At 36.2% G+C, this 14,406-nt stretch overlaps 1 protein-coding gene across 1 annotated transcript in view; it reads right to left on the minus strand.

Moving 5' to 3' along the window:
* Positions 1-14,406, minus strand: part of LOC149182242 (uncharacterized) — a 59,186-nt gene that overhangs the window by 24,850 nt on the left and 19,930 nt on the right. The gene's annotated exons all lie outside the window — the stretch shown is intronic.

Genomic DNA, 14,406 nt, shown 5'->3' on the forward strand with positions numbered 1-14,406 from the left:
TCCATATACATTGTTCACCCTCTACAACTGGGATACAATCTAAATTAATTTCAACGCAAAACCCAAAAATTAATTAACTCGAAACCAACAATATAATTACGGTTTCCGATTTTCCATGGCCCCTCTGTCTTAGTCAAACTTTAATTGCATAGTATCGCACCCTAAAAACACAAAGTCTTCTTCCTCATGCGTGAAACTAATATTCTAAAGTGAAGCCCTATAGTATTAGAATGAAATAATTGACTTTTGACTGATAATTAACTTAGTATTTGTTCTTAATAATTTACCTTTTTTTTTTCTTTTATGCCTTTCCTTTTATTCTTGCTGACTTACTATACCTTTTATTTTATTTTTTAAGTATTAGAATGAAATCAGTACAAGAAATAACCAAGAAATTTTGAGTAAAATGTGATTATGAAAATTGATTTATCTCATTCATGAAATAAGAATAGATTGCAATATCATTGTCTAATCATTATATATTTTGGAATTTTTGGCTCAAATTTTGTCAAAAACCGTTTAGTCAAATTTTGATGTTTGATGTTTAAAACCATTTTTTGATTGCATATATGGATTCAACACTGAAACAATTGTGGGGTACTTCCATTGTGGAGATTTCACAACTTAAACTTGTGATTGCAACAAATTATGAACAAATTAGATTGGAGAATATGCGAGAAAAACTTCCAAAATATATAATAGATAGAATACAATGATTGCAACCCTAGCTTATCCTAAATTCTCTACCTCAAATTATAACGTGGTGTTACATCGCATTGGATCGCCCATCATGGATTACATAGACATGTATCAAGTCCATGTGGTGGCATCCCAAATCAAACACTGGGGTTCTTTGTGAATGAGGGCTTGGTTCCCAGTTCTGAAGGAGAGAACCATTTTTTAAATCCTTTTCCTAACAAAATTGATAAATGTCAAGGATTAGTATATATTCATCTTAATTATAGAATTATCAAATATTAAGACGGATCAAATCTTTTGAGTTCCAAACTTCTTTTAGAGTGTAAAAATTGGAAAAATATTTGCACCTCACGAGATTTTAATCCTTTGGGTACTTGATAGATTATTCTTAAGAGGAAGCTATGTTGGTTCCATTTGTGTATGTGTGTGTGTGTGTGTGTGTGTGTGTGTGTGTGTGTGTGTGTGAGAGAGAGAGAGAGAGAGAGAGAGAGAGAGAGAGATTTAATAGTTTAAAGTGCATTTCTGAATGCATGAATGGATTCAACATCTTAAAACTTGGATTGTGTAGACTACACATATTAAAATTGCAATTGATGGATTCTAAACTAACTAAAACAACTTAAAATAACTAAAATATCTACCTAAAAATGAGTCAAAATGTAGAATAATGAAACTATTCGAAATTATTTAACCATAAGAATTTACTTTTCTCAATTACTTTATATAATATACATATTTTTTTTAAAGAAACTATATATACTAGCCCAACCACATAATTTAAATGTCTGGTAAACATCAAAACACTTACTTCATCATACATCTCAATTTGTTAGAAAAAAAAAACATAAGAATTAACTAAATTAGAACTTTATTTAAAATATCCCAAATGGTGGTGTCCATCCTAGACATTAATGTGGTCATGTGTAGAGACATCCAAGGAAAGGAGGGAAGTGAAAGTAAGGATGGATAGCTATCCTCCACACACACACCTCTTGCAGATGCGCTAGATGATTCTAGAAGGGGCAACTCCTCACCATTAAATGTTGGTACAAAACCACTCAGTGATAGACTCGCACAAATGTGCATCACTCCACATTGATGATGCAATGAATTTTTGTATGGGAATGATACCTATGATTCAAGGCATTGTGCATTTGTTTTTTTAGCTGGTTATAGGAAGATGAAGTTAATGTTTCTTTCTTTCGTTATTTTTGACAATAATCTACATTGTGTTTGGTTTAGTAACCTCCACACACAACATGCTTCTAGCCTAGTGCCTTCCTTTCTGTCCCTCCCTCATTCTCACATTCTCCTTGGGAATTTCATTTCCTTCTAAGCTTGGGTAGTATTGGTTGTTCTCATAGCCTCCCTACACTTAGTTATCACAAAAGTTTCACTAGAAAAGAGAAACATTTGGTTGTCCTTTAATATGGCGATGGGTGATCATGGTGGCATGTATCTCCATAAAGCTTCTTGCTAGATTTCAAGTAATTTTGTGTTGCATCAGTTGGTTCTTTTGTTTGTTTTTTAGTGTGCTTATATTTCGACTATGGTGCGGCATCTTCTTCTCTTGATTTGTTCTCTCTCCACTTATCTTTCCTCTAAAATCCCCCTCATTGTTTTGGAATTCATACCCCTCTCTCTTGTCACCTTAACTCCTATTTCCCCAATTATCTTCGTCTGTTTTTGTTATGAAACCAGCTCAAGAAAAGATAGAAAAGAAAGATCAACGCCTTAGAATTCAGCCTCTTCGAGGGGGCAACCTCCTTTACATTACATAAATGTACAATTCTTGGATGATACAAATGAAAATACCTCCTTTCTATATATAGGAGTCTAAGTGGTCCCAATATAATCAAAGCCTACCTAACAATAATATTGTAGGCACAAAAATAACAATAGTGGGATTCTATGTGGCACAATAGTAACAATATGGGCACTACATGGGTACAACAATATAAATAAGGGGTATAACTACAATAGTAATGGGGTAATCACTAGTATTATAGGGACCCAACATGCCCCTCTCCTTCAAAAAAGTGTTGTCCTCAACGCTTGAGTAGTTCTGGATACTTCTGCATAAAATTCTCATCCTCCCATGTGGAATCTTCAGCGGATAAGTTCTTCCACTTGATAAGATACTCTGAAATTGATCGATTTCGTAGCTGTCGAGTTCTTGTTTCTATGACTGCTTCCGGTTCCAATATAATTTTTCCTTCCTCGTCAAGTTCTGGCAATATTGTTTGAACTGGGAGCTTGTCGCCTATAACCTTCTTTAAACATGAAACATGGAAAACTGGGTGCAATCGAGAAGCTGCAGGAAGCTCCAATTTGTATGCCATAGTACCAATCTTTTGCAACACCTTGTACGGACCATAATACTTTGGTGATAATTTATTATCCTTCTTAGCTTGCTTGAGGGACATTTGCTTATATGGTTGTAGCCGTAGGAATACCCAATCACCTACATCAAAACTTCTTTCACTGCGATGTTGATCTGCCTGTTGTTTCATTCTATTCTGTGCCAACACGAGGTTATCCTTTAAGAGTTGGAGGACTTGTTGTTGATGTTCGATGTGATGTTCCACTGCTTGAACCTTAGAATTTTCTCTTAAATATGATGTGATGGATGGTGGTTGATACCCATAAAGTGCCATAAATGGGGTCATTTTTGTTGCTGTATGGAAGGAAGTGTTATACCACCATTCAGCCAGAGGCAACCATTTGACCCATTGTGTCTGTTTATCAGATACAAAGCAACGAAGATATCCTTCCAAACATTTGTTTACTATCTCAGTTTGCCCATCAGATTGAGGATGATAAGATGAGCTATGAGCTAACTGAGTACCAAGACAAGAAAATAATTCTGTCCAAAAATTTCCAGTGAAAATGGGATCTCTGTCACTTACAATAATCTTTGGGTTTCCATGTAGCTTTTGAATTGTTTCCATAAATGCAGTAGAAACTGTACTGGCTTTAAATGGATGTGATAATGCACAAAAGTGTGCATACTTGGTAAGTCTGTCAACTACCACCATGATGACACTCTTTCCCTCAGACTTGGGTAAACCTGTGATAAAATCCATTGAAACCTCCTCCCAACGTTGGCTTGGAATGGATAAAGGTTGTAATAGACCCGGTGTCTTAATTGTTTCAACTTTATTTTGCTGGCAAACCAAACATTCTGCCACAAACTTTTGAATATCTGATTTAAGGCCATCCCAAAAAAATTCCTTCTTAACCCTGTGGTAAGTTTTTAAAAATCCTGAGTGCCCTCCTAAGGGAGAAGTGTGCAATTCCATAAGAATCTTTTGTTTTAGCTGGGAATTCTTACAGAGGTATAAGCGATCTTTGTACCATAACGAATCATTTTTCCAGCTAAATGTATCAGACGTACTGGAATCTTGTTGTAGCTTTCGAATAAGTGCCCACACTTCTTCGTCATTCTTCCATTCCTCCCTTGCTTCGTTTATCCAATCTGGTTGGATAATAGAAATGGCGCACAACAATGCTTCCACATCCTCATCCTTTCTTGAGAGTGCATCTGCCACCACATTTTGCTTCCCTTTTTTGTAGATGATTTCAAAGTCATAACCCAACATCTTTGTGACCCACTTTTGTTGCTCTTCAGAGGATAATCTTTGTTCTAAAAAGTATTTAAGGCTATCATGATCCGTTTTTACCTTGAAGTGTCTTCCCATTAGGTAGGGTCGCCATTTCTTAAGTGCATGGAGTATTGCCAACATTTCCTTCTCATAAATAGCTTTGCTTAAAAACTTTCCCTTGATTGGACGACTTTCAAAAGCAATGGGTCTTTCATCTTGCATTAGAACAGCACCAATTCCATTTCCTGAAGCATCACATTCCACAATAAAGGTTTTTGTGAAGTCCGGTGTAGCTAAGACCGGTGCTTGGCACATTGCCTCTTTAAGATGTTCAAAGGCCTTTGTTGCTTCCGGAGTCCATGAAAATGCATCTTTCTTCAATAATGTTGTTAGAGGTGCTGCTATTCTCCCATAATTCTTAACAAACTTGCGATAATACCCTGTCAACCCAAGAAATCCTCGCAGATGCTTTATGGATGTGGGGATTTTCCATTCCTTAATGGCTTTAATTTTGCTAGGGTCTACCTTAACTCCTTCATGAGATACAATATGACCCAAATATTCCACCTCCTGGACTCCAAAGAAACATTTGGATCTTTTTGCATATAATTGTTTCTCCTCCAATAGTTGTAGCACCCTGTCAACATGTTCAACATGATCCTTCCAAGACTTGCTGTAGATTAGTATATCATCAAAAAATACTAACACAAATTTTCTAAGGAATGGTTTGAAAATTGAATTCATCAAACCTTGAAATGTTGAAGGTGCATTGGTAAGGCCAAAAGGCATGACCAAAAATTCATAATGACCCTCATGAGTTCTAAATGCCGTTTTCGGAATGTCTTCAATCTTCATTCTGATTTGATGATATCCTGAACGAAGATCCAACTTGGTGAAGTAAATTGATCCATGCAATTCATCCAGTAATTCATCAATGACAGGAATGGGGAACTTATCTTTAATAGTGAGCTTGTTGAGCTCCCTATAATCCGGACACATGCGCCATGATCCATCCTTCTTGTGCACCAATACTACTGGAGCAGAGAAAGAACTTTGACTCGGTTGAATTATACCAGCCTCTAGCATTTCTGCAACCATACGTTCAATTTCACTTTTTTGGACATAGGGATATCTGTACGGCCTGATGTTTGGAGGAACACTTCCTGGAATCAGATGAATAGCATGATCATGATCACGCATAGGTGGGAGACCTTTGGGAGTCTCAAATACCTTGGAATGATTGTCCAGGACTTTTTGGAGATCTGGAGAAATAGATGATTCCAATGTGGAAACATCTAGCGAACATAATTGTGCAATTACACCTCTTTGCTCCTTTTTTAGAAGCTTTGTCATACCATTAGAGCTGATTATCTTTCCTGGTTTCCCTGCAATACCCCTTAATTCAACTTCCTTTCCTTCCACAGAAAATTTCATGAAAAGTTCTTGAAAATTAAAAGCTATTGTACCCAAGGATTGTAGCCATTGGACTCCTAGTACAACATCAGCACCTCCCATTGGAATGGAAAGCATTGGGCTAGTCAATACATATTCTCCCATGGATAGCTTGATATTATGGCACTTTCCAGAGCAATTTATTGTTCCTCCATTTGCAATCATCACTTGACACTCTGGTGCTGGATATAGGAAGCAATTCAATTCTTTTGCTACCCTACAATGAATAAAATTGTGGGTGCTTCCTGAATCAATCAACACTATTACCTTTTTCTTCTTGATTTGTCCTTCTATCTTGATGGTTTGAGGAGTGGTAATTCCCGCCAATGCATTACAAGATATGGTCGGATTTATTTTTTCTTCATCTAGGCTTTGTTCCTGGAGTATATCTTCTTCTTTTGACCTTTCTTGCTCCTTTTCTTCTTCCTCTTCACAATCTATGTAGAATAATTTCTTCTCAGCACACTTATGACCTTTAGTGTATTTGCTATCACAACTGTAACAAAGCCCTTTTGCTCTTTTTTCTTCCAATTGTTGTGGTGTCAACCTTATAGGTTGTGGAAGACTAGGGGCAACAACACTTCCGTCTTTATAGTTGTGAGTGGTATGCTTCCTGGTTGCCATAATTTTGCTTTCCATTTTTCTTGCTAACCTGAATGCCTTCTCTAATGAATCAGGTTCCCAAAGGCGAACATCATGTTGGATATTATCCTTTAAAGACCCTATGAACACATCAATCCTATGCTCCTCTGGAATATCTTTTACCCTTATGTTCAATTTTTGGAACTCCTCAATGTGCTCCATTACTGAACCCTTTTGTTTGAGACTTATCAATTGGCTAAAAAAAGTGTTGCTTTTTGTATCTTCATAATGTGCTATCAATTCTTCCGTAAAAATTGCCCAAGTGATAAATTGTTTACGAGAACAAAGCCATTGATACCATACAAACTGATTTGGTTCCAAATATAAAGTTGCCATACGTACCTTTTGTGTGTTTTGCACATTATTGAGATCGAAGAATTGCTCCATCTGTAATATCCATGTGGCGGGATCCTTGCCATCAAACTTCCTCATATCGATTTTTGGAACATGGTGAGTCTTCGATCCAACATTAGCGTCTATGGTATCATGATTAACATTTCTTTTGTTCTCATCATGAGTTTCCTTTACTACCTTTTCACCATTAGTGACACTTTCTTGTAGCAACTTCTTCAATTCTTCCATATATGTCTTCAAATCTATCTTCAAATCTGCCATGTCTCTCTTCAAATCTGTCTTCAAATCTATCTTCAAATCTGCCATGTCTCTCTTCAAATCTATCTTTGAATCATCCATCTTAGCTTCCATGCCCTTTATCTTAGATTCCACACCACTTATCTTAGCTTCTGTTAACTTTTGTGATCGTGACATTTGTTGCACTTGTTCTTGTAATTTTGATATATCATGTAGCATTTCTTCTTCTTCTTCATGAGTCATGCTAGAGCTTTCAGGTTCCTTACTAGGTGTTTGCATTTTCTTTCCTCGGGGCATCAGTTACCGATAATAATTCTTTACTATGCCCTTTGAATTCCTTTAAACCAAGCTTACACAAAAATTTAAAAAAAAACTACACACCTTTTTTTCACTTTATAGAAGCCTGATATTGAATCTGATGTATCTCTGTAATTTCGAATCATCCAGTTCTGAAATTGCTACCTGTAGTAGCCTTCTGCGTCCTCTTTCCAATGCCACAAGTCTGAGCCAAATTGGATTCTCCAAGGAAGAGTTATGTGAAATCTCCCACAGTGACTTGCTTTTAGACTAGTTCAGTAGAGCGAACTTGTACGACGTGCCACGAGCCACTGTTTCAACCTTTGAATCTAAAACACACATACAAGAAACTAAAGTCCGTCCTCTTTCTGCACCTTTTTACAAAATTTCAATCCGATCCTCAGAGAGAGAGTTATGACGATTTTCCCCAGGTCACCTGTTTTGAATGTAATTCAGGAGTCTGCAAAAAGGCCAACTTCCTTAGATCATATCTCCGAACATATTGCGCTAAAATCTCTGAAATTCGGACCCAAGGTTCCGCGCCAATTCTTCTCAAATGGGTTTTGTTTGCGACTTCTGACACGTTACAGAAAAAAAGTTATAGCGAAAATACCACGATGACCTGTTTGGAGCAGCGAAACCCTAGAATCCAAAGCTCTGATACCAAATGTTATGAAACTAGCTCAAGAAAAGATAGAAAAGAAAGAAAAGAAAGATCAACGCCTTAGAATTCAGCCTCTTCGAGGGGGCAACCTCCTTTACATTACATAAAAGTACAATTCTTGGATGATACAAATGAAAATACCTCCTTTCTATATATAGGAGTCTAAGTGGTCCCAATACAATCAAAGCCTACATAACAATAATATTGTAGGGCACAACAATAACAATAGTGGGCTTCTATGTGGCACAATAGTAACAATATGGGCACTACATGGGTACATCAATATAAATAAGGGGTATAACTACAATAGTAATGGGGTAATCACTAGTATTATAGGGACCCAACAGTTTTTTTATATTTGGCTATGAAATATTTTTATCAAGCATGGTGATGAGTCCCAATATTTCAACAAGAATGTTGCAACTCCCAAGGCTACAAACTTAAATTATCAACCCGGGGTTCGTACAAACTTAAGAGGTGTCAACACTATATGTGAAACATATAATATGTCCTTCTTTCATTGATCTGGTTTAATGAATGTCGTGAAATCAAAACCTAAATAATTGCAGAAATGGAAATGTTACTTTGAAAAGAAGTTAATCCTAGGCAAGAACAACAATATGTAATTGGAATCCTAAGAGCATGAATTCACATAAATAGGCCTAATCTACTTTGTAAAAAGGCATGTCCTAATTGATGCTTATTCTTCCTCAATCATGTATTTAGAGCCTAGGGGTCATGATTCAATCCTAAGAGACAAAAACCAAGATTTTGGAGAAAATATGGTATAGTTTACATGTGTTAGAGGAGTGTTATAGGAGGTTGCTACAAGCGATACATAATTTCTATTGGACGAGATAATTCACCGAATGGCCAAGTAAATAAAATGAAAATGGGATGGGAAAAATTTTGTTATTAAGTAGGATGTTTTAGGACTCCATTCAAAGTGGAATCACTCCAAAATACCCCTATTAACACGTGCTAAAAAATAGCAGAAAAATACTACTCTAAAAACTGAAAATTCAAGAACAAGTGAGCTAGTTAACCTATCAAATGCCTAACCTAATCAAGTGAAAATGAATTGGGGTAAATTTTTTATTAACTTGAATTTTTTTATGACCTAATACAAACAGAATAAACTCAATTGAAGCTCATTAACATGTTATAAAAAACAGCAGAAAAATACTACTTTTTGCTACAAGGGACTTCCAGAAGATCTAGATTTGTGAACTAGTAAACCAATCTAAGTAGCTCAATGATGAATATGCATTTTAAAAGATATTATAAGGATGAATCATGCTTGTGACTTTGTAATTAACCTGAAAAACAACTCACTTCAATCATTTAACCCAATGCTACAATAAAATAAGCATGAATACTAAATGCAGAAATAGGAAAAACAAGAATAAGATATGCACGTGAATAAAAAGTGAAAAGAAGTGAAAAAAAAATTATACAAAAGGGCTCTGAGGCTCCTAGGATGGCCAAGCCCAAGGATACTCAGAGTCCTATGAAAGAGACCAAGATTTAGAAGCTAACAATGGCACCAAACTTCATTACTTGAATCAAACCAAGTGTATCCCTACTAGAATTGAAAGTGGAACTGCAAAAACACAAGTTTTCTCCACAAGAAGGCTAATAAATACATCCACCCAGACGAAAATTTGAATTGGTACTTATAAAAAATGACCAAGAAGAATTATCCTTGAAAGGAGGAAGCTTACCCCTCCAAAATCCCTCAAATAGTAGATCTAGTTCCCAACACTAGGAATATGCATTAAATGACAGGGAACACATTTCTAGATTTTCTCAATCACTGGAGCTCCAGAATTTATGAAATAATTTCATAATATCCTGTTGATTTATTATCCAATATTGATCCTCCTGTAGTAGGGATCAAGTCCCTAAATTATCTCCTCCTCCAAATCTTTATAATTTGTCCAATATTCTCACAATATTCTACAAAATAAATAATATTAGGCACAAATATTAAATTATCTCTAAAACTTCCTAATGAACATATTACAGTTAAAAAACATTATAAAGTGTAGAAGGAGAGATTTAAAATAGCGTTTATGTGCCTAGGAAATGTTAGATGGGGCTTAATTTGTGTCTAATTTGGAGGCCCATCACACCCCCTATTGAAATTGTAGCTCATCCTTTGAGCAACCTATCCATCTTCTTCCCCTATTGTTCTTCATGAAATTATCTTCCTTATCTCATTGGAATATGATTTGGATGGATTCCTGCATTGGATGGATTCCATGGAAAAACTTGCCATGGTGGCAAGTTGTACCTCCTTTTCCTATAGCTTCTCCCTTAACCTGTTGTTTTCTAACTATAGTTTCTCTTTCATGACATACTCCCTTAGCCTTAAATCATTCAATTCCTTTCTCATTTCTTTCACTTTTTCCTCCATGAGGCCCACATCCTCTACTTCTTTGGATTTTGTAATTTTCATCCACTAGTGAGTTATACTTCTTTTTGTAATAAATTTGTAATAGGATCCAATACCAGGTTGTGGAGTGGGCTCTTGGAGTCCTTGTGGACCTTCTCCCTCCTCTTGAGTTGTTGTTGTCCCTTCCTGTAGCACTCTTTCTTCATTCTGTAGCAATTCGTTTTTTAGTTCTAACATATTTGTTTTCACACTTGCCATTTCCTTTGAATATTTCCTTGCTCTCAAGGGCTCTAGTGGTTGTTCTACACAAAATTTGTTTTCTTGCAACACTCCGATAACTTCCCGTATCAAATTGTTCCTTCCTGTAGCAACTTTTTTCTTCCTATAGAATTTATGTTCCTCCTCTAGAAGTTTGTTTCTTCCTCTAGAAAACTTGTCCCTTCCTATAGCAACTAATATTTGCATGCCAAGAGGTGGTGGGTCCACCTTTTTTTTTTCAAAATTTTCTCTTTTTTCATTGCATGAAAATAAACTCAGAGCGTTTTTTTGTTAACTGAGTGGGCCCTCACCTACCCCTTGGCACTCCTTGTCCTCCATCACAACTAAATTATTACCACCCTCTTTCTCAATTTCTCTTCACTTTTGCCTTGTTCTTCTCCCACATGTGTGGGTGTCTTGGTGGAAATGTGAAGTTAACTGCTATACAAGGCCAATGTTTCTCTACTACTAATTTTGTCTATAAAAAACCTTTTCATTTATACAATTGCAATGTTTTTCAAGCTAAGATAAGTTAGTAAGAAAGGTTTAGAGGATTGCATACATGAGCCCTACCCTTGATGTGTTTTTGCAAGTGATATTGAGGCTGTTAATATGAGTGTTGAAGTAGCCTTTGGTGGTTCTGAAGCTACTACGAATGCTCCTAAAGCTGCATGTGATAATCTACTAGATATCCTATTGCTAATAGCCTTGAATCTAGAGGTCTTCTAGGTCTTTTGTTGTTGTTGTTGTTGCTTCACATCCCTGGGTAAAATGTTGTTGTTGAGATTATCATTATGTGAGTGTTGTAGTGGATGATTGACACTATGCTTGCATGGGGTTATTGGAACATTGATGAAGCTGTTGGAATTCTCTTTGAGGTACAAAATGTCACTTTCATCAATTGTTTTTCAATGGATGGAATCTTCTCATTTTTTATTGAAGTTCCATGATTCATGTGATCAAAATATAGGTGCCATCATAGATCATAGGTTGTTGTTGGAGATGAACAATGATCTTGCATCATTCTGTAGAGGTCCTGTAGTTGCCCAAAATTGAGGAAATGACTGTCCAATATCTTCAAGATGATTTGTTCTTCATTCTAGTGCTATCAATTTTGGTCTTGTAAGGTAATTGAAAATTTCTATAGGAATGTAGTTCTTCCTGTAACAGTCACATAAACACTTTTATGACAACAATATCCTTCAGATAATGCTTCCAAAAACACTAATAATCCATGATCAATCTATGGAAAAGGATATAAAACCTTTGTTGTAGTGAAAGTAATGAACGAAGGGATGAAAATGGAGATTTTTCATGGACAGAGGTCAAAATGAGGGTGGAGAAGAGGCCAAGTGGTGTGGAAAATGAATTATGAGACCATGGTGGACCTATCTCAACATTTCGTAAAGGAGACATGACCTTTTTGCCTCTTTCTCCAGTCAGATCTGTCTCATGTAGCATTTCAGGACAACCCCTTGTAGCATAATTATTTTATCCATATCTCTCAAACAATAGATTGAATTGACCTGAAATGTTTTGAGCATGTTTCCATCATCCTTATGAGCCTCCCCATAAAAAATTGTTTTCAATGGATGCACGAATCTCAAGTAAACTTAAAACTGGTTGTAGGTGATGGAGGTAAATTTCACAAAACGTGTGCACTGGAATTAGTTGAAATTTCTTGAACATGTAACCATCATCGATATCCATCTCCCCATGAAACATCTTAGCCAATGGATGCACGGTTTTCAAGATATGATAAAAACAATTTTCTGCTCTATGTATTTTGGCCTCCTATAGCAAAATAGAGCCCTCCTATAGCATTTTAGGAAAGTGAGGAAAATGCATGAGAAAGGCTTGGGAATGATGGGTGGATGTTGTAAATAGATGAGGGTGATGGATTGACATGGAATTGGTCTTGTTGGAGCATTTGAGCAAAGGGGGAGAAAGTTCAAGTTTGACTTCCTTTGACTAAAATTTTGACCAACCTTTTCTTTTGGTACTAACTTTCTTTTGGTGCTTGCAAAGGTTGGAGATCATCTGCATTCCTCAGAGAGAGATACATGGAGCAAAGATTTTTTTTCATCTTTTCGTTTTTTTCTTTTAAGCCTACTAGCTGCCTCAATGAGGTTTTCAACTAGTAGGTCTGTCTAGGCGCCTCAAAGGACATTTTCACCTAGGATCTTTTCATTTTCTCTTTTTCCAACCCATTGACCACCTCATGGAGGTTTTCAATAAATGAGCCAATCTTAGGCGCCTCAAAGGAGGTTTTCACTTGAGATTTTATTTTTCCTCTTACTTTTTCATTTTTTTTATTTCTTTTTTCTATCCTACTCTACTTGAAAAAACAAAATCTCTTTCAAGTATAGGAATACTTCCAATGGAGCCATGTGCACATCAAGATGACAAATAAATTGATGTGTAGGCTTGAAATATATGCTTTGACATGTACCTGAATTTCAAAGACCAAATGCTTTGACTTTGACGATATCAAGCACAATTGAAGAAGAGAGTGATGCTCCATCTTGTTGATTTTCTGGAACCAAACCTCAATATAGCTTTCATGCTCTTGGTTTACTTTCTCATATGGACCATTCTTCATGTATTCTTCTACCATGACATTGAAATATTCCTCTTTTTTCAGATTATTCTCTTGAAGACATGGACTATTTGATTGGAAACATGAGGGAACTTTCTCAATCTTTGATTCTGATGTCTTATCTTCATTAAGTGCGGCCCATGATTCTTAGGTCTTTGGTGAGCCCTAGTATTTCACCAAGACTGTTACAACTCCCAAGGGCTCCTCAACTCTATTTATCAACCTGGGTTTCATACAAACTTCGAGGTGATAGTGTTATATACACAGTAGATCGGATTCTACTCATGCCACCCTCAACTAGGACATTTGATCAATAGTGCTCCAAGACCATTATTTCTACTGAATTAGAAGGAAATTGACTACTGAAGGTGCAATTCAAAAGCTAGCTCTAATGACAAAAAGGAAAATGCTTTTTAAACCTCAACTTGTAGATGCTATTAACTTGTAAATGATATTGAATCAATTCATGAAAGAAAACAAGAGATACACTACTTGCAGAAAGTAAACTACACTGTTTTTCAGTCAACCATCTAGCTACCAAATCCATTTGTAAATAGAAAACTACCCTACCAAATCATAACTCGAGATTTCATGCATCACCTATCTAGTTCACACTTACATTTAAATCAATGTTCTATTTGTGCTAAATCTATGATAAAGAAACTAATGTTATTATATCTTTCAGTGAAGTAAAATGATGATTGGAATGGCCTATGTGTTGCCCTTGATAATGGAGTCCAAGTTGGAGGTCAACCTACTCCTAAACTAAGTCAAATTTGCATCACAGGAAAAATGAAGTGTTCTACAGGAAAAACAAAGTGTGCTACAGGAGGAATATAGGATGCTACAAGAGGGGTAGAATGTGAAACAAGAGGGGAAAATGTGACACAATAGCTACAGGAGATAGTAGCTTCCCTAAAAACATTTGAAGGGGACTTCCCAGAGCTCTAGGATCCTAGTCCATAACCTAGTCTAAGCTCCTATTATAAATTCATTGGAGGGAGAATTTTTCCCCCAAAATTTGTAGTCCCACTTTTCTTTAAGCTAGAAGCGGAAAGAGGGAAGACCCACAAATGTATGCAAATTTCTAGTCTAGAAATGTGGAAGATGTGGGACTCATGGAATAAAAGGTCCTTGAGATGGGTAAATGATTAAGTGAGTTAAGAGAGAGGGAGTCCATAATGAGGGAGTAGCTACAGGT

The sequence above is a fragment of the Pinus tabuliformis genome, chromosome 3_2 (assembly GCF_031772625.1).
Source record: "Pinus tabuliformis cultivar Carrire ecotype Pingquan chromosome 3_2, CPIR1, whole genome shotgun sequence".
Classification (NCBI taxonomy): domain Eukaryota; kingdom Viridiplantae; phylum Streptophyta; class Pinopsida; order Pinales; family Pinaceae; genus Pinus; species Pinus tabuliformis.